The sequence below is a fragment of the Melanerpes formicivorus genome, unplaced genomic scaffold (genome assembly GCF_026170545.1).
Source record: "Melanerpes formicivorus ecotype bairdi unplaced genomic scaffold, bMelFor1.0.p_v2 SCAF_40, whole genome shotgun sequence".
Lineage (NCBI taxonomy): Eukaryota > Metazoa > Chordata > Aves > Piciformes > Picidae > Melanerpes > Melanerpes formicivorus.
Genome location: NW_027142392.1, coordinates 4,562,285 through 4,590,167, shown reverse-complemented (window position 1 = coordinate 4,590,167; position 27,883 = coordinate 4,562,285). Strand labels below are relative to the sequence as shown.

General features: G+C 46.0%; 1 protein-coding gene and 1 long non-coding RNA gene across 3 annotated transcripts in view; one reads left to right on the top strand and one right to left on the bottom strand.

Annotated features, from left to right (window-relative positions):
- The window catches only part of ZHX2 (zinc fingers and homeoboxes 2), a 76,061-nt gene that overhangs the window by 27,421 nt on the left and 20,757 nt on the right, over positions 1-27,883 (top strand). For both annotated transcript variants that reach the window (XM_068158623.1, XM_068158622.1), the window contains exon 2: positions 6,455-6,523. The gene's annotated coding sequence lies outside the window, so the exon portion shown is untranslated. The remainder of the gene's footprint in view (positions 1-6,454; positions 6,524-27,883) is intronic.
- LOC137451253 (uncharacterized) lies at positions 12,541-26,095 on the bottom strand. The gene is made up of 3 exons (XR_010989752.1): positions 25,807-26,095; positions 22,864-24,274; positions 12,541-13,096 (listed from the first exon to the last, which is right to left on the bottom strand). It is a non-coding gene; the product is annotated as an uncharacterized lncRNA (long non-coding RNA).

Here is a 27,883-nt window from a genome sequence, read left to right as displayed (position 1 = left end):
GAATCTGAACATGGGGACTGCAATGCTACAGGCCTGGGGGAAAGTGGTTGGAAGCTACTGGGCAGAGAAGGACCTGGAGATACTGGTTGACACAGCTGAATATGAGCCAGCAGAGTGCCCAGGTGGCCAAGAAGGTTAATAGCATCCTGACTTGTATCAGAAATAGTGTGGCCAGCAGGACTAGAGAAGTGATTGTCCCCCTGTACTTGGCATGGTGAGGCTGCACCTTGAATACAGTGTTCAGTTCTGGCCTCCTCACGACAAGAAAGACCTTAAGGTGCTGGAGTGGGTCCAGGGGAGGGCAATGAAGCTACTGAAGGCTTTAGAGAACAAGTTTAATGAAGAGTGACTGAGGGAGCTGGAGTTGCTTAGCCTGGAGGAAAGGAGGCTCAAGGGAGACATTATTGATCTCTACAACTACCTGAAAAGTGGTTGTAGTGAGTTTGGAGTCAGTCTCTTCTCGCAAGTAACAAGTGATAGAAGAAGAGGAAATGAGTTCATATTTTGCCAGAGGAGGTTCATACTGGATGTTATGAAAAATTTCTTCCCTGAAAAGGTTGTCAAGCATTGGAAATGGCTGCCTCAGGAAGTGATGGAGTCACCGTCCCTGGAGCTATTTAAAAGATGTGTAGATGTGACACTTAGGACACAGTTTAGAGGTAGACTTCATAGAATGATGTTAATGGCTGAACTCAAAGTACTTTCCAACCTAAGTCATATTATGATTCTATGACTAGGTGTTGAGGTGAGCAGTCCACAGCTTGGCTGTTTGAAAAGAAAATAGAGGTTGTTGCTGTACACATGTTGGGCAGCAAAAGTGTCCTATAACAGCGGTGTGTTGGGAAAGTTAGCAACCATGGTTCTGGCAGAGTAGGGCCTGACAACTTTTTTCCAACATGTTTATTACTATGGGGAGGCAGGCAACTAACCTTTCTAAACCTGAAATGTAAGGTTTAAAAGGAATAATGTGATATAGTATAACTCTACTAAACGTCAAAGAAATTGATGAACTTTCTGCTGGCCAGAACTCTATGGGCCCTTGCTCTCTCTCTGGTTGAATTGAATGATCAAACATTCTTCTCCTTGCCTTAAAGCCCTTGCTGGCAATTTAAAGTAGTATATGACATTGAGATTTGTCACCTTTCACAAAACCACTTTGATTTGTTGAAGTAAGCTAGGAACAGTTAAGGAGATAGGAAAGAAAGTAATATACCTTCCTCTGCGCTGACACCCGCAGCTGGGGGTTGAAATGTAAATATAATCCACTTTGAGCAGTGCTTTCCCATTCTCTTTCATTTTAGTTCAGCACTCTGCTCCCCATGAACAAGAATTGACAATGGAAGGTGAGGTGCACAGAGGCTGTACAACCTCAGCAGAGAGAGAGAGGATCACCCCTCAGTGCTGAGCTGAGGAGGTTAATGTTGTTTGTTTGCATATTTTTGAAGAAAGCCCTGAGATGAGGAATGGCAGAGAGTTGCTGTTTGTTCTTCTGTCCAGTGCCAAGGAAGCCAGGCCAGGACTCTCACCAGCCCCTGCCTCACATTGCAGCTGAGGCCAGCTGTGACTGCTGCTGTCAGACAAATCACACCTTCACGCTGGCTTCAAGTAAATCTATGGATGGGCATTCCCTGACCCCAGGCAGCCTTCCCCTAGTCAGGCAAGGGTGACTTGGTGGCTGCCTGGGCTGCCTGGCTCCGCTGCCGTCACTCTCATGCTTCTCCCTGGGAGGCTGTAAGAGCAGTTTCATCCTGACAGGGAGCATGTTTTCTGAACTCTTATAAAGCTCCAATAGAGGGGGAGGAGTTTCTGTGACAGTGCTGCAGTAACATGAAAGTCTGCCAAAATCTACAAAACTTTTCCTTTGTTTTGGATTATTTTTCTCAAGACAGTTTATTTGGTTTTTGCTCTGTTTTACTCTTATTTTGCTGGGTTTTATGCTTTGCTTATTATTATGCTTCTGAGTACTCCCAAGAGCAGCTGGTAACATTCAGAAGGCATTGCAAAGAGAGGTCGGGTCCCTTCCTGTAGTGTAGAAGTTTTCCTGGGAGCAGCAAGTGCTGGAGACACAGGGTGCTGCAGGACTAGAGTGACACCCTGGAACAGCTTCTGCTCACAGGTACCTATCTGCAAATGGCACAGTGTGGATTTAGACCTTGTGTGAGTGTTTGTCATACTGCTGAGGTGGAGGAGATGACCCTTGGCAGGAGCCTCCTACTCTGTTTTCCAGGTTGGCGCTGGTGGCTTTCCCAGGTACTGCAGGCAGCAGCTGCTGTGGAGTGGAATTATCCATCTCCACTTCAGCTTTGTTCAGAAAGCTGGGGAAAGGCAGCTGAATGCTGAGTGGGACAGGGGTAAGACCATAGAGTTTGGAGCGGCACGAGGGATGTCCCTAGGCCTCTCTGAGTATCACTGTTGGCACGGGGGGCGGTGCTTATACAGACCTCATAGCACTATGGACTTTTTTTAGTGGCTCTTTCACTGTATTTAGGTATTTGATGGAAACTGGGTTGTCTTTTATGCATTTGTCTTGGGGATGAGGGCAGGGATGGGTTAACTTTACTAGCTCTATAAAAGGTGCTGAAGTGAAGGATGCTCATGAGCATGTTACTCCCTGTGCTGAAGTCTGCCAGGTCTGGTGAATGTTTAAGGAGAATCATTGCAGCAGCTGGGAGCTGCTGGGGCTCTCAGAATCTGTCAGGATAGCTGAGATTTTCAGTGTGTGGAGACAGACGACTTTCAGGAATGCATGTATCTGCTAATCACACTGTAATAACAGTTTGCAATCCATGGGCTGCAATCCCCCCACCCCCACTTCTAACACAGCTGTGCATATTTTAATTCAATAGAATGCATTTCTAGTCTAGTGTTAGAAGTAATTCAGATCATGAAGATGGTAATTTTGATCATGGTAGCTGTTAGGGAAATCTAGGTGTAAGCTAGACTGAAAAGTTAATAGATGCCTAGTACAATACAAATGCTGTGGGGTGATGAGCAGGACAGGGCATGGGGGCCCCAGCCTGCGCTCCAGCCTCATCGTGTACTGGCCTCACTGAGCCAGCAGCAGGGGAAAGCAGCATCCCACAGCTCATTAGCTTGGTGGAGTGGTTTGTCTTGACCTATTGCCTATGCCACCAGATTTTGAATGTTTGGGCAGGTGGGCCATGGGCCTGAGAGGGAAGCACCAAAGCCTCTTGGAGCTGCCGAGGGTTGGCATGACCTGCTCTACAGTCATGCTTTCAGCTGACCCCAGGGTGTAAGCCACCAAGCTGACATCTTTCAGAGCAAAACAGGTTGGGAGGAGTTTGGGGTTTATTTTACTTTGTCTCAAGTGCAGCTGGGGAAAGCAAGTGCTTTCAGGGCTCCCAGCTCCATTTCACTCCATAAAGTGTTCTTTTGTAAAATTGATCATTTCTGTAGGTTGAGAGAGTCTCAAAGGAACTTTCCTGTCAAGCATCTAAAAAGTACCATTATTTCTTTTCCCTGCCCTAACAGCAGCTTCAGATTTACATTTTAGCTCACTAAAGACACTCAGACAATCCGGGTTTTGTGAGAAATTTCATGGTGAACAAAGCAAACTAATCCCATTTTCAGGTGGTTAGTAGTGCTGTAGTGCTTGGGTTGCAGAGCCCATGCAGAGGGCTGGTGTTTGAGCAAGTTACAGAGGTTTTCTTTAAACTATTTTTAAAATACTGTGGTTTATCTTGTTTTATTTTTGCCATGTAACTTTTTTTTTTTAAAGCCTGTTGAATAATGAAGCAGCTGGTGGCTGAGTCTCCTGCTTGGTGTGTGAAGAGTGGATGGCTGCGGTGGCTGGAGCTACCCCTTGCAGGCTGCTTACACACACACATACACACACACAGACAGAGGCAATTCCTATGAACTAGGCAGTGTGTGGTAATTCATAAACCACCATCGGCTGTTCCTTAGGTATACTCACCAGGACACCACTGCACTGGAGCCAGCAGATACAGATCTCCCCAGCCCTTCTCAGTGTGGGTGTTTATGTGGCACGGCTTATGTAGGTGAGGACAGGAAGCCTGCATGAATGCCCTCCTGCTGAGTGGGGAGGTCTGGTCTGAATTCACTTCATCCTGGAGTTGTGATGCAAATCGGGGAAGTGAAGCTTGCGTGCCAAGGAGAGATGCTTCCCCTGCCTTGTGCTGGCTTGGAGTAAGCATGCCCCCACAGGAGGCTGCTCAAGAGCTGCCCACGCAGGGATGCTCAGGACAAACAAACACGGGCAAGAATTTTCTTCTTATTAGTAACTACCTACCTGTTGGGGAAAGGGGGAAAAAAAAAAAAGTAAATAAGAAGTTTCTGTATGAAATATTATTGAGACACTTGTAGTTCGCTGTTACCTACCTCCAGGCTTTCAAAAGCAGTAGCTGATCTTCCAGAACCATGAAAGATCTTAAATATGTATGTATATATGTACACACATATATTACCAACTTGTTCCTGAGTTGTTATGTTAAACTCAAATCATCTTCTCGTAGCCACAAGGGTTAGAAACTTTTTTGCATGCTTTCTGAGCAGAATTGTGTAGTACCAAGTGCAACAGCAAGGGACTGGATTTAATAACCCTGGAGATTTCCTGCTGCTCTGTGCTTCTGAAAGTGGGAATCGTCACAGAAACTTCACCAGCTGGGTCTTTAGGAAAAGCACCAAAAATTGTTAGGCTCATTATACAGTCCTAAGAAGTGACAGCACCATACATATGCATTTATTTTAATTAACTTCCCAAGCAGAGGTTAGAGACCAGGGGAAAGATGGGGCTGTGTTGCACTATAGGCAATTCGGTTGTTCTTTTAAAGTGGTTTATTCATAGGGGTGGCTTTGGTCCTGTTGGCAAGATGGAGGGTCAGACTTGAGTGTTGGACAAAGGCACTGAAAAGTCAAGTTTTCAGACAGCAGCTCTGTATAAGATAACTGGACTAATCTGATCAATCACAGAAACACTTGGCCTCAGGCTTGCAGCCTACACTGAGAGGATGGAGGATTTGATCCCATAGAGGGAGGAAAAGCAGCAGAACATGGCCTGCTGAGTGCAAAAGTGTTTATTTCTTTTTTACAGTTCAGTCAAGCTAGCCAAACACAAAACCAGGTTACTAGGTTACTTTTTATCTACGAATAAGCATGCAGCTTTCACTAGGATGAGAGGAAATGGCCTCAAGATGCACCAGGGTGAGAGGAAATGGCCTCAAGATGCACCAGGAGAGGTTTAGATTGGATATTAGGGAAAAATTCTTTATGCAAAGAGGCTGCCCAGGGAGTTGGTAGAGTCACCATCCCTGGAAGTGTTCAAAACAACATGTAGACATGGTTCTTCAAGGCATGGTTTAGTGCACATAGATAGTGGTGTTGATTTAATGGTTGGACTTTATGATCTTAGAGGTCTTTCCCAGCCTTAATGATTCTCTGATTCTATTCTAAGCTCTTAAAAAGTTAGTGTAGTTGTGTAACAGCCCCTGGCCTCCTGGCTCCTCTAGTAGCCATGATACTCTTTCAGGAAATCCAAGTCATATCTTCCTTTGAAGGGAGCCAAAAAATTATCTTCCTAATCTGCTGGGAAGGCGCAAAAGACTTGGTGATTTCTTTCAGGTTTGCCAGCTGAACTTCCTCTGGTCAGTTTAACAAGAGCCTGAAGTTTCAAACTCAGCTACTTCAGCTTGAGCTTAAAATGCAGGTTGTGCCTCTTGGTGCTGCTGAAGCAATCGATAAGCGTCTGCCTCTTTTCTTGAGGTATTAGCGGGGTGTTTTGCTGTGTGTATTTCTTTCACTCTGAGTGGTCCCACGACCATTTGTTTTCTCTTTACCTACTCTTTGCCTGCCTGCAGGTGTGATATTTCTCAGGTGTTTATACAGCCACTGCCAAAGGGGAAATTTTGTATATCAGTTCTGTTGTTGCAGCTGCTAAGGCTAAACCTTCCTCTCCCATTTCTTTGGGGAAGAAAACCCAAAGGCAAGAATTCAGAAAGCCCACTTTAGCTTTAGGATGCAGCAGGTGAGCCCCTTTAAGGAAGAGAAAGGCAATTTTGATGGCATTTTGTTGACATTCCCAGTAACCAAACAGAGCTTGTTCTGGTACTTGTCTGCTGCAGCAGATGTTTTGTGGGTAGTTTCAGACTGAACCACCGCAGCAGTATCTTAGGACATCAGCATTTGAGTGCTCTGCGCTGTTGACTTGGCCTAAGAAATGTGGATATTTTTTTTCCCCAAGAGGCCCCCAGGGTCCATTGTGTTACTGTAACAGGGCTGGAGGACCAAATCTTTTAAATTCTGCTTCTGTCAGTGGTCAGGGGGAAATGGAATTGCTGCAATTCCTGTCAGTTGGCATTCCTGTGTGCTAGCAAAAAACCTTAGCTGCCAGAGAGCGGAAGGGATGGCTGCTATTTTCCCCTCTTTGGTTTTTTTTCTTTTCCCCTGACTTACATAGCTTTTCCCTCTTTTGCAGGTATCAGTTCTGGTAACCTTCAGAGAGGCATAAGTCCTGAGATCCCCAGGATGTGAGAAACACAGTGCTGTGAGTAGCTTTTTTGGTTTGCTTTTGCTTTCAATGAGAAACCCACGCTTGCTCCAACAGAAGGAAGATTTTTCTTTTTCCTCTTCTTTTTTTTAGTTTCAAAAAGACACTTCAAGACATGTTTACAACAAGCCAATCCAGTCTTTTGGAACCAGTTGTGTGCCTTTGGCACCTCTTTGCAACCCACAAAATAAAGTCAGCGTTGTATTGCCACATAGGCTGAATAATTATCTCACTGCAGATATGAACCACATGAATGCATTTAACTGAGAATATGGTCAGCAGAATGGACCATTAGCACCATCTGAAGCTTGTTTGCTGTTTCCAAGCTTTACCAGACATTGAAAGACAAAATCTTGCTTGAGAGTTGAGGCAAGGCACTCCTCAGGGAGAAAGCTTGTGTCTTTTGAAAGGGAAGAAGAGCACAGATTGGCTGCCTGGTAGGTTATGTGCATGGCACCCCAGCTCTGTCATCAAAACAGAAAGCTCCAATATTCAGATCTTCCCTGAAAGGATAAAATAACTTGGGAGGAACACATACACCATAGGAGACACTTGTGTTCTTGGTTCCCTCCCTTATTCCAAAGCAACACAGCCAGAAGCTTTTTTAGGTGTTTAAGAGCAGGCTAGATGAGGCTCTGGCCAGCCTGATCTAGTGTGGGGTGTCCCTGCCCATGGCAGGGGGGTTGGAACTAGATGATCCTTGTGGTCCCTTCCAACCCTGACTGATACTATGATACTATGATATATATATATATACTTAAAAACTATCTAGAAGTATGTATTTAAGGAGCAGTTGCACTATAGCCTTTTTCTATGAATTTTTAAAGGGTCTGAGCTGTAATTTCCCAGCAGCTGTGGCTGGTTTGCAGCTCTCCAGGTGCACCAGCCAGGGCTTGCAAAGGTCAGTCTAGTACAGCGAAGGCTGGAGCCCCTGGCCAGGTGCCTGGTGCAGTGTGGGCTCCTGGGAAAGCTCTTGGGCTTGTGCAAGGCTGGATAACAGGGCTAAAGTTTGGATTGTGGATTTGGATGCTGTTGCTCAGGGCTTTGCTGCTTTCTGTAAGTAAATTTTCATACCAGAGGGGTTGAATAAGGGCTTTTTTGAGTTTTTTTCAGTCAGCCTAGCTCCTGTTTTTGTCCTGTTTTGTGGTGATGGAAATCTGTGGTTACTTGGAAGTTAGCAGAGTTTTGCTTCCATTTTTATGTGAGTGGCTTGCAGCCTGTTTTCTTTTACGGCAGCACAAATCTATTTGGGCTGTGTTTTGTTATCAGGAGAGAAACTGAGTCCATCATGGTTTGGTAAAGATGAGGTAAAAAAAATCCTTAATAAATACTTAGCAAGCATTCAGAAGCAGGTGAGCAAAAAAGACCAGAATAGAGACTCCTAGTTGCAGCCTTTTGTGAAGGATGCTGTCGATGAGTGCAGCTACAAGGAGTAAAGGGATGTGGGATTGTGAATAGTGTTTTGTGTTGGTCCTCCCTCAGTAAGGTCCAGAGTTCATCATCTCCCTTTGAATCACAAACATTTTCTCATAACTCCTTGGTGTTTAAACTCTCACATAATACCTGGTAATCAAGCTGTGAGGTTTATTTTTGTGCGTCAGTCACTTACAAAGCATTGCACAGGATGGGTTCTGGCCTCTTTCTTTACAGCTGTGTTTGCTGTAAAAGTGATAGGAAGAGTAGATACTGATGTGGGCGTGTAGGTCATGTGTACATCTTGTGTCTCTCAAAGTATACCCATACATTAGAAGTGCTCTTGCTCGTCTGAAAAGCAAAGTTTGTTTGGTTTTCTGTTAATTAGGCAGTCTTGAAACTTGGGAAGTGTTTCTGAGGTCCTAAAGAATCTGTGTCCTAATGCACCCCTGTAGTGGTTGCTTCCATAAAAGGAATAAACAAGAGAACCTGCTTCTGCTCTTCAAAGTTAGACCACTAGTCCCAAGTAGATGTTGCCTGTGGAGGTATGTTGAAGCAAAGCAGCGATGCTGAGGGTGGCAGGCAGCCCACGGGTGCCTCTGATATATCATAGCTGCGTTAAAAGGGTGAGAGAGAAAACAAGAGCGGGCTCTTGGAAGCTGCCCAGGTAACTCGTGCATGGTCTCAGATGGCTCTGAAATTACTGCAGCAAGATGTAGTCATTGCTCAGCAGTGAAAGTAGACTGTAAATTCCCATTTACCTGTCTCCTACCGCTCCGGCTGCGTGACATAAATTCAATCGAGAAACTGAAGAAAGCAAGGTGGCTGCAGTGGGGCGATGCTGACGGAGAAACTCCATCCTGCTCAGAAGGTCAAGGAGAAACCAGAGCTGAAAGAGCTCAATTCCTGTATATCCCCTTCTGCATCCTCTTCCAGTACACGTTTCAGGAGAGATTTGGTGGAGAGAGAGGAAAGGAGGCTTCTTTGTCATTTCCCTTTTTCCATTTTCCCCTCCAGCACCCAGAAAGGAAACTTGTCTGTGGCTGTTCCCAGAGGTGCTGTCCCCTGAGAGAAGTAGTAGTGTGGGATACAGAAGGTTTGAGGTGGTTCTGGCTGATGCCTCCGCAGAGGGAACCCAGACTAAGTGCTGATGTGCTGTGTTATGAACAGTCAGGATGGTGCTGGTTTGGGGAGCACCTGTCAAAGTGGGAACAGGGACACTGATGAGCAGAAGGAGACAGTGCAGCAAGCTGCAAGAGGTGGTTACTTCACCTGTTTGGCCTTATCCACCTCTGCTTTGTAAAGCAGCATCTCTGTTCTGCTATTTAAAAGCAATACCCACATTTTTTTCATGGGCAAGACTCCCCTGGGCTTTCTTCTCTGGGGGCAAAGCTGTGACTTAATGGGGGACTGAGCCCTGGGAGAATGCAGGGAGAGAGTTTCCTTCAGAAGTTACATGTGCTCAAAAAGAAGCATCATCAGCTGTAGCAGAGTGATATGGCTGCTCTCCCATGCTGTGTGTGAGGACAGGTTGGTGGGTTGGCTGCAGACCAGGTGGGGCCTCAGTGATGCCCAGGGTAGGCTGCAGCATTGGACTGTGGAGGAACAGCAGTTCTGGTGGAAGAGAAAGGAGGGCAGAGAAGAACTTTTTGTGTATTGGAAAAACCTGTGGAAAAGTAACTTGGAAAAAAACTTGGTTTATATCAAGGCTTATGGGTGTGTAACAGTAAAGGGGATACTAGTTGCTGTGGACTGTTTTCTACCAGATTTAGACTGGTATGGGGGCTTCAGAGTTTTCTTGTTACATAGAAGCTTGAGTAGCAAATTTGCAAACACTTTCTGTCAAAGCCAATAAGGACTCTGACAGCAATGTGTCCTATGTGTGCCAGCACTAGGCACGGTAATGGCTTCGTGAAAGGCAGCAGTGCTGCTGTCCTCTCATTTCTATGCAGGGCAAGAGATCGGGCTCCAGCTAGGGTGGCCCTCAAAGGCTGAAAGCGTCACTTGTCACTGCAAAAGCCACTTCTCTAAACAGCACACTTCTCACAAAATCAATGCACATTTCCCCCATGCTCAGGCAGGGAACTGTCCAGAAATGTTGGACAGCTTTGCTTAGAAAGGAGTGGACATGCTGCTATAACTGGAGAGGTGGGATAAATAAGCTGGTTGGAGAGCAGGAGAAACTTAGTCAGGAGAGATGAAGCTTAGCCAAAAGCCTCCTTTGCTCCCTTCATCTCAGTCTTGGAAGCCAGACTTAAGCCAGTGGTTCCCAGCTGGGAAAGGGTGAGATATCTTCCATATGACTGCAGGCTCACAATTCAGCCCACAGCTGAGGGCAGGGAAGAGGGCAGGTTTTCCCAAGTGGTAAGGGCAGGGTTGCTGCTGCCTGGCTCTCTAGCAGCCACAGTGTGGATTTTATTCTGTAGACAGGAGTTGATAGTGTTTGAAGAGGGAGGGAAAAAAGGTGTTGTTCCATTCTTATTTTTGGTAGTGTCTCTTCTTCCTTTTCCATTAAGCATGATGTCACAAATGACATCAGTGCAATAACTGCTTGTGGTTGTCATAGTCACAGTCTGTGACACCCAAACAAAGCAGCAGGAAACTGAAGCTGGCATACAAATGCTGTAATATTCATCACATTCGGTTAATAACTACATAGGTATTTATTTTCCATTGGAAGAAAAAGAGGAAAGGAGGTTAAAAGCACAGAATCCAATTATTGAAGGAAGGTTGTTCTGAAGTCTGAGCAATGCAGCTGCACTTCCTCACAGTCCTCTTTCCCCAAGCCAATGTTGCTCTGGACCTCAACTGCTTGGCTCCCTCCTGCAGCCATTCTCATCATTACTGACTTCATGGTGATGCCATGGCATGAATGAAGGCGATGAGAGAAGTCCTGCCACTTCTAACATAAGCTGTGTCACAGAGAAGAGCCTCCCAAGGGCTGGCAGCGAGTGCTGGCAGCAGCTGTGGCTCAGCCAGCTTTCACTGCTGGATGGCTGAGGCTGCCTTCCTTGCTGTGCATGGACAGATTAGTAAGATCAAGTGCCAGGTCCTGTACTTTGGTCACAGCAACCCCAAGCAACACTACAGGTTTGGGGAAGAGTGGCTGGAAAGCAGCCTGGTGGAAAAGGGTGCTGGCTGACAGCCAACTGAACAGGGTGCCCAGGTGGTCAAGAAGGCCAGCAGCATCCTGGTCTGCATCAAGAACAGTGTCCAGTATGAGTAGGGAAATGATTGTGCCCCTGTACTCAGCCCTGGTGAGGCCACAGCTTGAGTACTTTGTTCAGTTCTGGGTGCCACAGTATAGGAAAGACTTTGGGGTGCTGGAGAATGTTCAGAGAAAAGCAGTGAAGCTGGTGAGGGGTTTGGAGGGCATGGCATTGGGAGCTGGAGTTTAGTCTGGAGAAGAGAAGGCTAAGGGGAGGTCTTACTGCTCTCTACAACTACCTGAAAGGAGGTTATAGTGAGGCGGGTGTTGATCTCTTCTCCAAAGTAAGGAGCAACAGGACAAGAGGGAACAGGTTTAAGTTGTGCCAGGGGAAGTTTAGACTGGACATTAGGAAGAAATTCTTTACTGAGAGGAGTGAGGCATTGGAACAGGCTGCCCGGGGAGGTAGTGGAGTCACCATCCCTGGAGTTATTCAAGAGGCATGTAGATGTGGTGCTTCAGGACGTGGTTGGGTGGTCATAGTAGTTGGGTTGCAGTTGGACTCAATGACCTTAAAGGTCTTTTCCAACCTTAATGATTCTAAGACTGAAAGTGTAGAAGGTTTGGGGGCTTTTTTAGTTTGATTGGGGATGAGATGTGATGGTGGGGGTGAGGGGTTGTTGGAGGGTTTGGCGGGGGAGAGTTGTTGGTTAGGTTTTGTTTGTTTGGGTTTTTTCAATTGTAAGGTAAGCTATTCTGGTTGAGTGACAGAGCTGGTTTGCCCTTGAAAGGTTTAATCTCTGCTCTTTTGGAGTTTTGCACAGTTGGCCTGACGGTGGGAAGGCACCTGCTGCAAGAAATAATTCCAGTAATGCTAAAGAAATGTTTTTACAAGAACAGATCTGGTGCAATCACTGCATTTGCAAGAGGAGTGTTAGAGGCAGGTGGTTGGGGCTTGCCGGGAGGGAGCTGCCTAAGCCACCCACTGGTGTGGGCACATGGGGAGATGCCATCCTCACGCCCCTTGCCACAACTTCCCCTTGCCCACTGCCATCCCCCTTCATGCCCCCACGAGAATGTACTGACCCTGAGCACTCCAGCACAGCTGCCCCAAAATATTTGGGCACGTGATTCCTGGGCTGAGCCTGGATAACTACCGAGCCCTGCCTGAGGCGGGGACGGGCAGCGGGTACGCAGAGGGCAGAGTCCGGCAGCGAGCGCTGCCCAGCTCAGGGGCCGCGGGTTCAGACGTTTGGTGCCGTGGCTCCCACAGGCACTTGCAGGGGGGTTGCTCATTATATAATAGCTGCTGGTTGATTAATATGCTGTGAGTCAGAAACGCCAGGGTATTTTAGCTTTCTCTAGTTGCTATGGCAACGTTATTTTAACAAATAGCTTTTTAATATTTAATTAAAACTCGGCTTTTGGCAAGCCGGAGTAAGAACTAGTACAATTGCTACTACAAAGGGTTAGCAGTGAAGTGCATTTCAGAGCCATGGTTTTTTGGTTGGGTTTTGTCCTCCCTCCCCTGCCAAAACTGTCAGCTTAAAAAAAAAAAACCCAAACCAAACCACCACAACTAAACAACAACAACAAACAAAACAAAGAAAGGGACAACCAACCAAAACCTCACCACTTAATTCATTAGTTGTGGGAAATGTGTGCATGTTCCCAAGAGACAAAGCAAATGTAATGCAAATCTGCAGTTGCTCTTCACAATTGAAGGTTGTCACTTCCTTAAATGTATGGTGCCAAGCCAGCACCCTAAGGACAGAGCAGTATGATAGCGTTTATTAATCGCTGCTTTGTTGCTGGTGTTCCCTCTTCTACCTTTGCCTGACGGATGAGATCATTCCCATTTTGTTTGCTTCATGTTTCCTCTGTGTCAGGTTGGATCCTTTTCCCTTACCAGCTTGTAGATGAGGCTCGTGCTGTGTCCAGCTCAGGCTCTGGACTCGTTCCTAGTCTTTTTTTAGGTGAGCTCCTCTGCTTCCTCATACCAAACAATTCTGCAACAGGGACAAATGAACAGAGAACTCAGTCTCCAGAGAAAAATAAATATTTAACAGCTCTCTTTGTAAATACCCTTTATTTATAGAGCAGTTGCAGGTTCTATCGTGCCTGGTAAATGGGGATGCTTTTCATGCAAAAATTCTGCCTTGGGGGACTTGGATACTTAATGTCATCTGTGATATAATAATGAAATCAATGTGTCGCTCTCATGGGATTCCCTCCCAGCCCCTATTTTCTGTGATTAACTCCAGTATCACACACTTTGTATCTATTCACATCACACTGCTTAACACCGTACTGAAACCTGATTTGGAAGGTAACCCTTTTATTTCCTGAGGAGAGGGGAAGGCTGTTATGTTTTCATTTACATAGAGGAGTCTGATATAACTCCATCAGGTATCGTTGTGGGGTCTGCCAGGTTTCTGGGTATGATGCACTTGGCCACTCACTCTCCCACAGGCTGGGATTGTGCTGTTACCCCATCTTATAAATGGGGGAAGGCAGACCTGGAGAGACAGCCTAGGACCTGCTTTACCCCAGCTGTTTCAGTCAAGCAGTTATTCTATGGCAGCTGTCTAACCACTTCTGGCCTATGTGCTGGGGTGTGAGAGTGATGTCCCTGGATTACAAGTGTGAGAGGTGTGGCTGATAGTCAAAATAAGGACAGTAGAGCAGATGGGAGAACAGGGATGGTCAGGAGCACTGCTGTCCCTGAGCAGAGGTGGCACAGAAGCGAGCTGTTGGCCATGCTAGGAGCCCATGGGGTGGAGCATACCTAACAGTGAGCGATTTGTGGAATCCCTGAAGTGTGGTGTTCCTGAGTGCTGTGATGGGTGGCAGGTATGGATGGTTGGATCTGCCCTGGGAAACAATTGCCAAGGAGGGAAATCAAGTTACTCTAGAGGGGAAAAACAGTAGGAGACAAGAGTGGGTATTTTTTAGTAGACACACACAGGAGTCATGCTAGAAAAGCTGGAAGGGGAGCTGACCTGCCAGATCCCCAGTGCAGCCTCAAGCACTCAGCCTTTTGTATGGCTGTAATGTGCTACATACATTTTACATTTACAGTAATTTGGGACTGGCACATCATCTGGAGAGGCAGGACATGTGCTCTGGCAGGTCTGATTTTTCCCATCCCTGAGGATAAGGGTGGATCCAAGCTGGCAAAGCGCCCTGCGTGGGAGTGAAGGGCATGTCTCTCCTGAATGAGTGCTCAAAGATATCGCAGATAACTTGGGCTTAAAATGAAGCCCAAGGACATGCCTTTTTTTTTTAATGGTGGTTTGGTATCCATGCACATACCTTATATCATAAGTCAGTGATCTGTCCCAAATCCCCATGTAATCAATTGTAGGGCCTCTTCCTTTTGCCCAAACCCACACTCACTACACTTAAAGCTAACCCAGTTGCGTTAGCTTTCCTCTTTACATGTTCCAGTTGATTTGAAACATGCTGCTACTTTCATATCTACCTGGCAAGCGAGACCATCAAGGTATGGAATAGTTGGGTGAATTGAGAGAGACTGGAAGTAACAATTGCAGTGAACTTCCCTGGATATTCCTGTCTCCACTCCCAGACCTTTCCTTTATCTTCTGCTGGTGTTGGTAGCCTTTGGTACTGTTGTCTTCTCAGTTGCTGCTTGTTCACTAGGGTGTCTTTGAGAAATCAGAAGGTTCATATCCTGAAAGAGGGAGCATTTGAGCCTCTGAGTCTGCTCTTGTAGCAGAGAACATACTTCTGTCTCCTGGCCCAGCAAATGCAGTTGAGGATGAGTACCACGTACTTTGCATTATGAATAGTTTCATGCAATGCAACCTTGGTGTTTGCAGAGGTAATGTGTGCTTAGTCCCAATTTTCCTGTTCTTGGAATTAGGGTAGAGCATCACACAGGCACTGAGCACAGTAAAGGTCTCTGAGTTGTCCCAGTTTTCACTGTCAGCATTAGTCATGACTCAGGTATAAACAATCTGGCATGTTTTCTGTCTGCAGTTCTCCAAGCACAGTCTTCTGCTTGCACACCTCAGACTTTCACTGCGTTTGCCACGCTGAGGTCCAGCCAGGCTTGCTATGGATGGATCAAACCCTACAGCACTGGGGTGAAAGGGTTTCAGATGCTGCTGGGAGAGTGTGTGTAGGAAGGCCAGGGAGCCAGTGTGACACTCAGGATCTACTACAAGAGAGGTCTTGATTTTCTTTTTATCACACATTATTCTTTATGATAAAGATGTATTTGTATAATCATATCTAACTGTTCTACATAAACTATTATACTCTCGATAAATACAAAGGGGAGCTGCCATTTTTTATTAGTAGTTTTTTAGCTTTGTTGCAAAGCACTCAGTGGATCCCCATGCTGATGTGACCTTGCTCTCTGACAGTTTTCTTTCCAGTAAAAGAGCCCACTGAGTGGCAATGGATAGGCCATCCCTCTGATACTGGAGAAGTGCAGAGAAGGAGCATAATTCTTCTTTGATCTTGCTTCTGCCAGAGTCCATAGAAAAATTTCAGAGGACTTCAATGAGCCATGATCAGCCCCTCTAAAAATACTCCTGAGGCACTTGGAGAAAGCACTTGTGAGTAGATGAGAAGCAGCCTTTCTGTACCTGCAGGAAGGATGGGAGCACACCCTTTACAGGTGTTACCTCATAATGAGCATGTTCCTCTTGGTGCATGTTAGCGAAAGGGAAGAAACTTCTGCGGCAGAAACAAGATATGTATCATAGTATCAGTCAGGGTTGGAAGGGACCACAAGGATCATCTAGTTCCAACTCCTCTGCCATGGGCAGGCACACCCCACACTAGATCAGGCTGGCCAGAGCCTCGTCCAGCCTGGTCTTAAACACCTCCAGGGACAGGGCCTCGACCACCTCCTTGGACAACCCATTCCAGGGCTTCACCACTCTCATGGGGAAGAACTTCCTCCTCACATCCAGCCATAGTGCTGCCTTAGTGCTGCCTTAACTTTTCTCAGTTACTATAGAAATGGTTCCACTTTTTATAAGAGAAGATGCAGAAGCACCTCACTTTGCTGTCTGTGAAAACCTGCAAGGTGCATTTTGTATGTCATGAAGACCTCTCAGCATCTCTTTCCAGCCAAACCTGGCTGAGTAACTGTGTCTTCAGGATGAACTCCTGTCTGTACTCCTGCCTTGCACTAGCTCTGCCTGCCAGAGGTAGCAGTGAGGTTGGAAGCACACCCTGTGTGTTAAAAGTGGTGTAAAGCTTTCAGAGCCTACAATAATGTACATCACCTTCAAGCATCTGGAGAGCATTTGGGGTTTTTTTTAGTATAGGAAGCAGGCAAGGCAGACTGGGGGTTGGGGTTTGCATCCCCTAGCATGTGGTGTGTACCCATGCTGATGGCATGGACAGGCATAAGGCACTGATGGTGCATGTCTCACTTTGCCTCTTCAGCACAGGCTGGATGCTAAACTGCTCTGTGCACCTTCAGCACAGCAGCAGTTAACCAGAGGTGAGCTGTGTTTCATAGCAAGTCCAAGAGGGTGGTCCCCTCTTCACAAAAGTTGACACCATTCTGGTGGGCACCATTTGATCTTTGCTCTCCATAGGATAGAAGCATGCTCAGGTCTTTGCCTGAAGAGATTGAGCAGCGTTGGACTGCAGGAGTTGAAATCTGATTGGTTGACCTTAAAACAGGTTTGCTTGCAAGGGGCTATTGTGTTCTTGAGTGACCAGTTGTAGAGCAATAGCTTATTGCTCAAAATCACTATTTTTATCACAGTACAAGTGGTTAGTAGAGAGCTGTGATGAGTGTGGGTTGACTTCACAGAGGCAGTAGAATTTAGCACTTTTTTTTTAACTTTCAAAGTAATTTACAGCTAATAATCCTCCTGACTCCCCTTTGAGCAGGGCAGTAGTGTATAAACTCTTTGGGACAGGGATTGGGGCTTGTTTGGGTTTGTAGTACAGTAATCACAATTGGGGGAAAGGTGTTTATCTGGGAAAACCTTTTTATTACAGAAAATCCTGCCTAGTAATCTTACAGAGAAACCATTTTACATGAATAGCTCAAAAATGATGGAGAAAGTATTAGGACTGGGATGTTTCTGGTGCTAACAGTATAAATGTATCCTGCCTTTCTCAAATTGAAGCAAAAAGGCTTTATCTGTCTCAGGAGGTTTTCTTTTGTTCTTCAAAGTTCAATAAATCTACATGGGAGATCTTAAAATTGGCTGAGGGCTGTGTGGCTGAGGCATTTCTAATTGAAGTTGGAACTTGAAGCATAAGAAAAGTCCTCTTGGCTTGTTGCATTAGTAGGATGTAGCTGAACTAATGTGTTGTATGTCATTAGACATATGGTGAATCGTATCTGACATATCTTGTGGCCAAGAAGGCCAATGGCATCCTGGCCTGCATCAGAAAGAGTGTGGCCAGCAGCAGCAGGGAAGTCATTCTGCCCTGTCCTCAGTGCTGGTTAGGCAACACCTTGAATACTGTGTCCAGTTTGGGGCCCCTCAATTTAAGAAGGACATTGAGACTCTTGAACATGTCCAGAGAAGGGCAACGAGGCTGGGGAGAGGTCTCAAATACAAGACCTACAAGGAGAGGCTGAGGGAGCTGGGATTGTTTAGCCTGGGGAACCTGAAGGGAAGTTGTAGACAGGTGGAGGTTGGACTCTTCTCCCAGGCAACCAGCACCAGAACAAGAGGACACAGTCTCAAACTGTGCCAGGGGAAGTTTAGGCTCAAAGTGAGAAGAAAGCTCTTCACAGAATTGTTAGCCATTGGAATGTGCTGCCCGGGGAGGTGGTGAAGTCACTGTCCCTGGAGGTGCTCAAAAAGTGATTGGATGTGGCACGTGAAACCATGGTTTAGTAGTCATGAAGTGTTGGGTGACAGGTTGGACTTGATGATCTTTGAGGTCTTTTCCAACCTTACTGATTCTATGATTCTATACATGCCAAAAAGATAATGGGACCAAAATGTCACTCAATAACAATACTCCCATAAGAGAGTCATTTGGGGGACTATAATCCCCAGGGAATGTAAAATTCACTCTTAAAATGTATCCCCATTTCTAACTTCCCCACGGAAATTGTTAAGCCCTTGTTTGTTCTTAGAGCAGCTTGTGAGTACTAAGCTTCTTGTTGGGTCTTGAGTGCCTTTTTCTACCCCAGCTTCACCTGCCCAAGGGCAAAGTGAATCTGTGAGCCATTCATCTGTAGCATTGCTACATCTATGCTGCCCGTGGGGGAGGTTCCCCATGGAGATGTGGATGTCTTCTGCTGCTTTATGTCTGACAGCTGTTCTTCAAGTCTTCAGATGTCCTGAAACAGTGAGCATTTTGGTAATATCACTCCTGTATGTAATGTACTGGGCAGAAAAAGGTTCTCTGGGCTTGTTTTGGGTTTATAGGATGTAGTCAGCTGAAAGGCATTGTGTGTAATTAAGCTTATTTCATGCAGTGAAGTGCATAGCGAATTGGTGCTGGCACAAATGGTGGTGTTCTCCAGAGACCTTTTACACCTTAAGAGAAGCTATAGTCCAGTTGTGGCAAGCTATCCTACAACTGCAGCAACTAAATTAAGAGATCACTAAGGTTCTAGGATAGGATAGGCTTTTCTGAAAGCTCACTTTCAAAGCTTCTCAGTCTGTCCCTAGTCTGTGTTTTACACATTGACTTCGGCTTCTAGCTAGTCGTCTTTAACTTCCACTGTGTTAGTCAAGTGGCTGATTCACAGGGAACTCTTTCAGGCTCCAGTCTGTTTACACAGTCCTTATTGAATTAGATTGGAAAAGCACCATGGAATTTGAAAGAAAACCAGGAATGTGGATTCATTATCTTTCCTTTTTTTGTAGTCTTTTTTGAAGGAGAAAGCCTGGGGTGTCTTCATCTATGTGTAGATAGAAATCACAAGGAAAAAAATACAGGGACAAAATGTGCTTTATCATTGCTGTCTTGGCCAGTGTGCTGAGTTGCAATGGGCATGCCTGTAAGCTGTACTGAAAGTTGGGCAAAAGTGAGAGGATGTAGAGCTCCTGTGCATTTCATATGGGAGAAGAAAGCCTGTAGCCCTGACCAGGGTTCTGTAGGTAGAGAGAAGGCTCCCCTGCCAGATGGTTTTCAGCAGTAGCAAGGATGGCCTTTTGACCATTTGAGCTGAATTCAGGAGGATTGTAGGAGGCTGAGGGCAAAGCTGTTTCATATCCTTCTCTTCCCTTCTCTCCGAGCCCTTGTAGCCCTTGCTGCTTGTTCCTTTCTCTCCCCCTTACCCTTGTCAACAACCCAAAACACAGTTGAGGTGCAGCCCAACACCTGCTATTTTCATCATATGCCTACAAATCACCCTTCTTCCCCTCAGGAAAACCCTGAGCTGTCCTCCATGCCTGTGCATACTCACTCTCTCACACACATACACACACAAGATAAACTTATGGTCCCACCAGGATAAATGTTGTATTAAAATCACTTGTGTAACATCATCAAAGCTCTGGTTTAAGCAGGGCAGGTGGAAAATGCCCTGCTGACCTAATGCCCATTAAAAAAATACATCTGTAGCTGGTGTCAATGGGCTGCTTTCTTCTTTTCCTTTCTTTCCTTTTCTTATCATTTCTGTGCTTTCTCTTCAGAAGCACTTCAGTGCAGCATTAAAGAGATTACAGATGCTTTTCATCTTTCCCTTCCCCCCCCCCCCCCCCAGTTTTGCTTCTTCCCAGCAAGCCTCAGGGTCTTTTGTTTTGAGTTTGAGGTGGGGTTTTTTTTTGGTTTAGAGCAATTGATTTGTAGCTCTTCTACCTGCTGGGAAAGATTGACGTGCTACTGAGCATCTTCAGACAGCCCTTCTTTTGAGTCACCCAGGACTGGAAGCAAACAGAGGGCCAGGTTGAAAGCTGTTTCTTTCCAGGTGCTATTTACACTCTAAGGAAACAGTGATGGCATGTGCTGCTTTTGTATAGCTTGATATACATTGTGTGTGTGTGCCTGCCTCGTGGCATGGAGTTGTCCAAGGAGGAAAGACTTCTTTTTGTTTAATTTTTCCATTGATTCACAGTATCACACAGTATAACTAAGGTTGGAAGAGACCTCAAAGATCATTGAGTCCAACCTGCCACCACAGACCTCATGACTAGACCATGGCACCAAGTGCCATGTTCAATCCCCTCTTGAACACCTCCAGGGATGGTGACTCCACCACCTCCCTGGGCAGCCCATTCCAATGATGAATGACTCAGTGAAGAACTTTCTCCTCACCTCAAGCCTAAACTTCCCCTGGTGCAGCTTGAGACTGTGTCCTCTTGTTCTGGTGCTGGTTGCCTGGGGGAAGAGACCAACCCCTTCCTGGCTACAACCACCTTTCAGGTAGTTGTAGAGGGCAATGAGGTCACCCCTGAGCCTCCTCTTCTCCAGGCTAAACAATCCCAGCTCCCTCAGCCTCTCCTCATAGGGCTTGTACTAAGGCCTCTCCCCAGCTTTGTTGCCCTTCTCTGGACATGGTCAAGTGTCTCAACATCTTTTCCAAACTGAGGGGCCCAGAACTGGACACAGTACTCAAGGTGCAGCCTAACCAATGCAGAGTACAGGGGCACAATGACTTCCCTGCTCCTGCTGGCCACACTATTCCTAATGCAGGCCAGGATGCCATTGGCCTTCTTGGCCACCTGGGCACACTGCTGGCTCATGTTTAGCTGGCTGTCAACCAGCACCTTCAGGTTCCTCTTGATATAAGAAATCAGAACTGAATGATCTACAGTTACACTCTTTTTTCACATTCCTTCTCCCATAGTATGCTTTCGGTGGCTTTTTGCTGTGCAGTTTTGGGAGTGGTGATGGCACTTTTGTTTTTGCAAGCGTCAAGCAGTGCTCTAGTTCCTCTGAAAGGTGAGGCATGGATCCCATCTGGAGCCCCTTTTAGTGGGTTAAATAGTTTGTTTTTCTCCTCTCACTTTGCTGCCATTGACTTTCTGCATGTCTCAGACTGGAGACACAGGGTGAGAAGCAGGGCTGATCCACCACGCCAAGCAGTGATCAGGGAAGGATGCCTTTTGCAGTGCTTCAGTTTACTGCAAGCTTGAGGGACCGCAGGGTTATTCCCCATTGTTCAGCATTTGAAACCCTGAAAAGACATCCTGGGGCATTCTGGAAAGGGTGTGTTTTTCATTTCCTGCAGTCTGATACCAACACTAAATTGTTTCACCTTCAAACAAAACAAAGTTGATGTGCCAGGATGGCTATTCATCCCTTTTGAAGGATCAATCAGCCAGCGCTGAATTTCCTCAGCTGGGTCTTCTGTTTCTATGTGTCGGTCTGAAAACACTGACCTCAGGTGTTAGGTTGATTTATTCCACAAAAGGCATAAAATCTGTCTGTTCTTGTTTAAATTCAGTTTTAATACACCAAGATCTAGAATTAAAAGCAATTTATGAGGAAACAAAGAAGTAATTTCTTACTTGATTTCCTAGACCTCTAATATTAAGGATTCTTTTCTCACTCATGAGCCCTCTTGCTCATGCAACAGCTAAGACCAAGTCCCACAGGCATCATGCTTGAGCTCTTTATTTAGTGATGCAGGTAATAATAATAGTAATAATAATAATAGTTAATAATAATAATAATAATAATAATAATCAACCAGGTTGGAAGAGACCTTCAGGACCATCACGTCCAACCTATCAACCAATCCAACCCCACCTAAACAACTAACCCATGGCACCAAGCACCCCATCAAGTCTCCTCCTCAGCACCTCCAATGATGGTGACTCCACCACCTCCCCAGGCAGCCCATTCCAATGGGCAATCACTTTCTCTGTATAGAACTTCTTCCTAATATCCAACCTAAACCTCCCCTGGTGCAGCCTGAGACTGTCTTCTTGTTCTGGTGCTGGCTGCCTGGGAGAAGAGACCAACCTCTGCCTGTCTACAACTTCCCTTCAGGTAGTTGTAGAGAGCAGTAAGGTCTGCCCTGAGTCTCCTCCTCTCCAGGCTAAGCAACCCCAGCTCCCTCAGTCTCTCCTCATAGGGCTTGTGTTCCAAACCCCTCACCAACTTTGTTGCCCTTCTCTGGACTTGTTCCAGCAAGTCAACATCTTTCCTAAACTGAGGGGCCCTGCATTTGAACCTGGGCAAGTGACAAAAGAGACCAGTGAAGATTTAGATGCCATCCCTGCTCTCAAGATTAATCAAATTTGGGGTGATCCCTTCCCGTCTTGTCTTCCCCCCCATCCCTTCTATCTCAGAGGTGGTTTGGATGCAATTAACTGATGTGAACTGCCAGCATTTGGAGAGGAGGGGTTTGGGAGCTGATTTCAATGGTCAGATCCAACTTCTCAGCAGCGTTGTGTGCCATTGGGCTGTTTCTTCATACTTGCTCTATTTTAATAAGTGTTGCGAGAGGACTGCTCAGTGACTGAGTGAGGATTTTCCATTACAGGCTCTGCAGACCTTTCATGCTCCCTGGCTGTCTTTCCTTCTCTTTCTTTGCTTTAGAAGTTATTTTTTTAAAAGCAGAGTCAAGTCCCATGGCCTGCATGAGCAGGATTTTAAGGGAACTGAGTACATTGAATCATACCAGGCCTGGTTCCTCCCCAAGCCAGAATCTACCCTATTCTGTGGGGACTGCCTTTCAGAAGAGGACACAGAAATCAGGAGCTATGTCTGGTTTCTTCTGCCTGAGCTTCCTTCATCTCCTGAACATTTTGGTAGGATTGGAGAAGGCAAAAGCCATTGGAGGAGAAACACATCACCCCCATGAGACAAAGAAATGAGGAAAAGAGGACCTTTGGGGGAGAAAAGACAAAAGTTTTACCTTGAGTTCCTCTTTCAGGCGAGAAGTGTGCAGTACATGCAGTAGGTCTTGATCTAGTTCCCTGAATATCACAAAAGTCTGGACAGGAGTTACTTCAGGCAATGTTCCTGGTCAAGTGTTTCCTCATCAGAAGGCAGCTAATCTGCTGGAGTATAGATGTGTATTTTGCTGGTGTTTTTGTCAGGAAAGCAGCCTGAAGCCCAGGGTGGATTTGAAAGGGGTGTTGGCTGATGAATGATTCTCCGTGATGTGTTTTCAGGGCTCTGCCGTTTTCAGCCTTACCAATGGGACTATTGTCTCTCCCCTTCCCCCCCTTATTTGGACTTTGGAGTCAGGGGACTTTAAAAAATAGCTCAGCTCATGCTGTGGAACATGGCTTTTCCTAAACTTCAGGAACTGTTGTGCAACTAAACTTTCACATAATGCCTCAGGAGAAATAACCCTAGACTGCTCCAGTCTAGGTAATCATAGTGCTTCAGGCAGGCTCTTGCAGGTGATAAGACCAGAAGAGAATGTTGCTGCAAAGGGACATTGTGGGGGATCCCAGGGAGCTGCCTTGTGTGTCAGCTTTGGATCCTGAGTAGTTACACAAAGGGCTTGGCTAAATGGCTATGTTGAAGAATAGTCAAAGACAAGATGTGCCTGGATGTCTTAGTTCTCACATGTCTGAGGATGCTGAATAGATCAAAGAGCATGGGGAGATGTTTTGGAGAAAACCTTGTGGTTGCAGAGACAGGCTTGAGAGCCTGCCTGCATTGGTTCTGAAGTAATGGCAGAGTGGTCTAGCAGACCCTCAGGTGCAACATCCAGCAATGGCTATCAGAGGCAACAAAAGAGTTTGCCAGCCCTTTGCATGCCTGCCCTCCACAGTGGCCAAGCTACCAGTGCTAGAAGCAACACAAGCTTGTGCCTGTTCTCTGAAAGGAGAAGACCCCTGCAGTCAGCACCCTGCTGTTGCACATGGAGATCATCTGAGAGCAAGGCCCAGTTACTTTAATTCCACTCCCATTCTAGAGAATAGTTTGGGGGCTACACAGATAATTTCACAGTCTGTTTAGGAGACGAAGCGTGTTGACCGCTTCACAATGCAAGCGGAGCAACCAACCTGCAGATGACCGAGCAGCCGGTTAGCAGTTGGAGCTAAGACACATTTCAGCAGGAAGGTCGTAGAAGTGCTGCCTTTCCCCCAGTGTATTCTGTTTCCCAGGGTGGCAGGATTGCCAGGCTGGAGTTGACAGCCAGAGCTTTTCAGCAGGCACTTTCCTGCACTCCTTTGCTGTGCGGCGAAGTCCGTGCAGAAAAGCAGGCTGGGTGCTGGTGGGTTGCTATGGAAAGAGCTGCCACATCTCCCTGAGTTCGTAGTAGGGTGTGAGGTGGTTGGTTCAGTTTGAGAGAGAAATTTTCACAAACGCTGTAAAACCAAGAGACAAAACTAAATTAATGCAAGCTGGTCACAAAATAGCTGGCTCTTGAAATGAAATCATTCCCAATTCTTATATTTTGTTTGCCTCCTTCTTTCCTCAGGAGGAGCACACTCGTGTTTTGGCAAACAAGTATTGGATATTAATGTTGCACTGGATTTTGATGGCTGTTTTGCAGTGCAGAGGAGAGTAGGAAGGAGGAGGGTTTGCTGGAGCAGGTGGGAGTGACTCTAGGTACGCTGGTGCCAACCTGCTGCTCTCCTCCCAGAAACAGGAGGAGAAGAAACACATTAAGAAAGGGCAAAAATGAAACAAATACTCTTCAGTGAGACACTTCTAAGGAGCAGTTCTCTTCCTTTTCTGCATTTGTCAAGTATTGCTCAAGCATCATTGTTACAATTTGTTCATCTGGACGTGCTATGAAGTGGCCCCGGGTGGTGGTGGGGAATTCCAGACACCAGGGAGGCAAAGAGGACGAGGCCTGTGATGACTCCAGCCCTGCACTGGGAGTATTGAGTATGCCTGGATTAAAACATGTGGGAGGAGACAGGAGGCGGCAACTGCCAAGTGTACTTTGTCATGCTTTTAAGGTGTTCTGATGGCAAACACTTCCACTGGTAAGAAATAAATGAGTGGGAGGTTTTGCCAGTTCCTTTTTGTTTTCCTTAGGAGTTTATTCTTCAGTTTACTAGCAATCTGTCTGAGTGAAACCTGATTTGTGGTTTGGGAATGTAAAGGAGGATGCCAGAGCATCCAAGCTTTGGATAGTCCAGGGCAAACTCAGTTTTGAAAGTATGAGCTGGTTTGTGGTGCATCCCTTGATGTTCAAAATGAGAAGTGGAAGAAAGACAATGTGCCCTTCAATATGGTGCACTCGGTGGCCAGTCTGCAAAAGCACAGATTGTGCTAGGCTGATAGTATTTACAAGTGTGTCAGTTGTATTTGTTAATACATCATCAGGTCTTATGAAACTTCATCTCTTTCCAAGGCTCCTTTTCATTCTCTTCCACTGCATATTTCCAAAAGAAGCACTGCTTCTTTTGAGCTGAAATGTTAAATGTTATGTGAGTGATTCAGTAATCACCTCCTCTTTGTATTTCCTGGGTGAAATGAAAACACAGGGACACTCACATCCTGCTAAATCCCATTCTTTTCCAGCAGTATCACATAAGGGTGTACTTACCCTCTGTCCCCAGCCCCTTGTATTGGCATCCCTTCCCAGAATTCCTGGGTGCTAGAAGCTTCTATTCTCGCCTGGGGACACTTATTGTAAGGGCCAGTTGAGGGAAAGTTAGGACAGGCTGGCTTCAGAGCACTGCACCAGAGCTGCTGCACTGGGTTAAAGAAATCTCAGTGTATGTACCCACACACGTGTATGTACCCATGCATACCCAGACAGACAGACACACACACAGAGGCTGGCAGATTAAACACAACTGGGGAAATGTGACACAAAGGAATTGCACGTTATTAGATCAGATCTATCTGCCAAGTTTCCAGCCTTTTGAGGACGAGAATATACCTGGAAATTGGAGAGCCTTATTTTGAAGTGGTCTTGTAGTATCCAGATAACAAAAGTCCTGCAAAAGAGACCCAGGGCAGAGCTCCAGCAGTCCCTCAGATCTATCTTTGCTGCAAGTCTGGTTAGAGTTCGCAGGAATTGGTTCTCTGAAGTGCAGCGACCGCTCCCTTCTGTCTCCCTTGTCCTGTGGTACTTGCCTTAGGGAAAAAGCCTCTGGTGTTGAGCAGGGGGATGATGTCTGGGCTTGTGGGTTGCAGTTGTCGAGGAGTGTTTCTAACCCAGCTATGGAAACCCAACTCTGTGTGACAAGGGGGAAGGATTGCATTGTGTGCCCAACTTCTGGCGTGAACAAAGGTCCTTTGTGGCCATGCCAAATTCTCCCAACAGCAAAACTGTTACTGTGCGCAGAGGGCAGTGGCTCTGCCCTGTGACAAATCAGAGCAACAACGAGTGCTGCAGGGAGGAAGAGGAAGCTCGTTCAGTCCCATGATCCTCAGGGGCAAAACGCATTCATTTGCCTGCTTAGCAGGCACCTCTAGGGACACTTCATAAACTGTACACACCCACCTGAAACCTCAGCGTACTGCATAGCCAGAGAAGCCTTTCCCCATAAGCAAGCTCAGTTTTGAAAGGCTTTCTAACTCTCTTTCTTTCTTTTTCATTTAAAAATTGACCACATCATCTGTGATTTTTTTTTTTTTTCCAAAGGAAGATAAATATTTGATTGGGAGCCTGTTGGATGACAGAGGAAATTAGAGCAGTGGTACTTCATGAAAACTTCAGCTGCAAACATCTATTAATTTCAAGCTTCAGATGGTGTAGACATCTGGAACATCAGTGATGCTTAAGCTGGCTCCTGTTTTCTGATGAGGGACAATAGTTGGTGGCTTTTGGTCTTTGTACTTCAAATGCACAGTAAGCTGGAGGATGTGTTTTGTGACCTGCAGTGAGGGGAAAGCATGCAGATGTTTCAAAGGATCTTGCTGGACTTGCTGTATGCTGTGCCTTTGCCTCTCCTGCTGAATGTGTGGTAGGTCCTTTGTCACCCGGTTTTTGTTCTAGAACTTTATACTTTATACACAGGATTTTACTAAAGCAAAGTGGTTTGTGTGGATGTGAGACCTGGGTGCTTAGTAAGAGGAGGAGAGATGAGTAAATACATTTTGAAAGGAAAGTGCTGAGATAAAATTTGAAGCCTATAAGGGGAAAATTATGTGTGGAGGTGATCTAAGTGGGAATTGCAGGCGACAAAGTACAGCAGATGCAATAAAACAGCTTCAACAGGCACAGCATGTGATTAGGATGGTGGAAAAAAGGAGTAGCTAGGCATCTTTTAGAGGGTCACTTTTTCAGTATTTGGCCTCAGAACTCATCAGGAAACTGATGCAGGGATAATGTGATGCATGCTAGCAATGCTCATTTTGTGTTACCAACAGCAGGAGCAAATCAGGCTCTGGCCAGCCTGATCTAGTGTGGGGTGTCCCTGCCCATGGCAAGGGGTTTGGAACTGGATGATCCTTGTGGTCCCTTCCAACCCTGACTGATAGTGTGATATGTTCTTTGCTAAAAGAGGTGTGGGTCAATTCTTCCAGGGCCTCCAGAAAGAGACATGACAACAGCTATATTGATAGTGCCCACAGAGTTTAGGTGAGATTGTCACGAAAAGATCCTCATCACACAAGAAGGGGAAGAGTTCTCGAACAGTAGTGTTCAAGCAAAGGAATACCAGGAGGAACCGGCTTGCTAGCAATGTGTTTTGGTGCAGCTGCAGAGGAAGGTAACTTTTAGCTTGTGTAAGAACAGAGGGAGGTTTGGAATCATCAGAAGGCAGGCATCTGTGCCATTTACATGCACCTGACCTGATGAGTAATATTTGAGGGAAGGTTGATAGTTCAGACCTTTGATCTTCAGATTTTTGCTTCTTTGCATGAGTCTGCTGGTGGGAGTTGTAGTGGGTTTATGACTTTGGTGCTTATTTGCTGGGACCTAATCTAAAAGTTCAATCTCCTCTTGCAGGGGCTGTTAAAAATGTTCAGCTTGCAAGTTGGGAGGATAGTCTGAATTTACTGGAGGATGG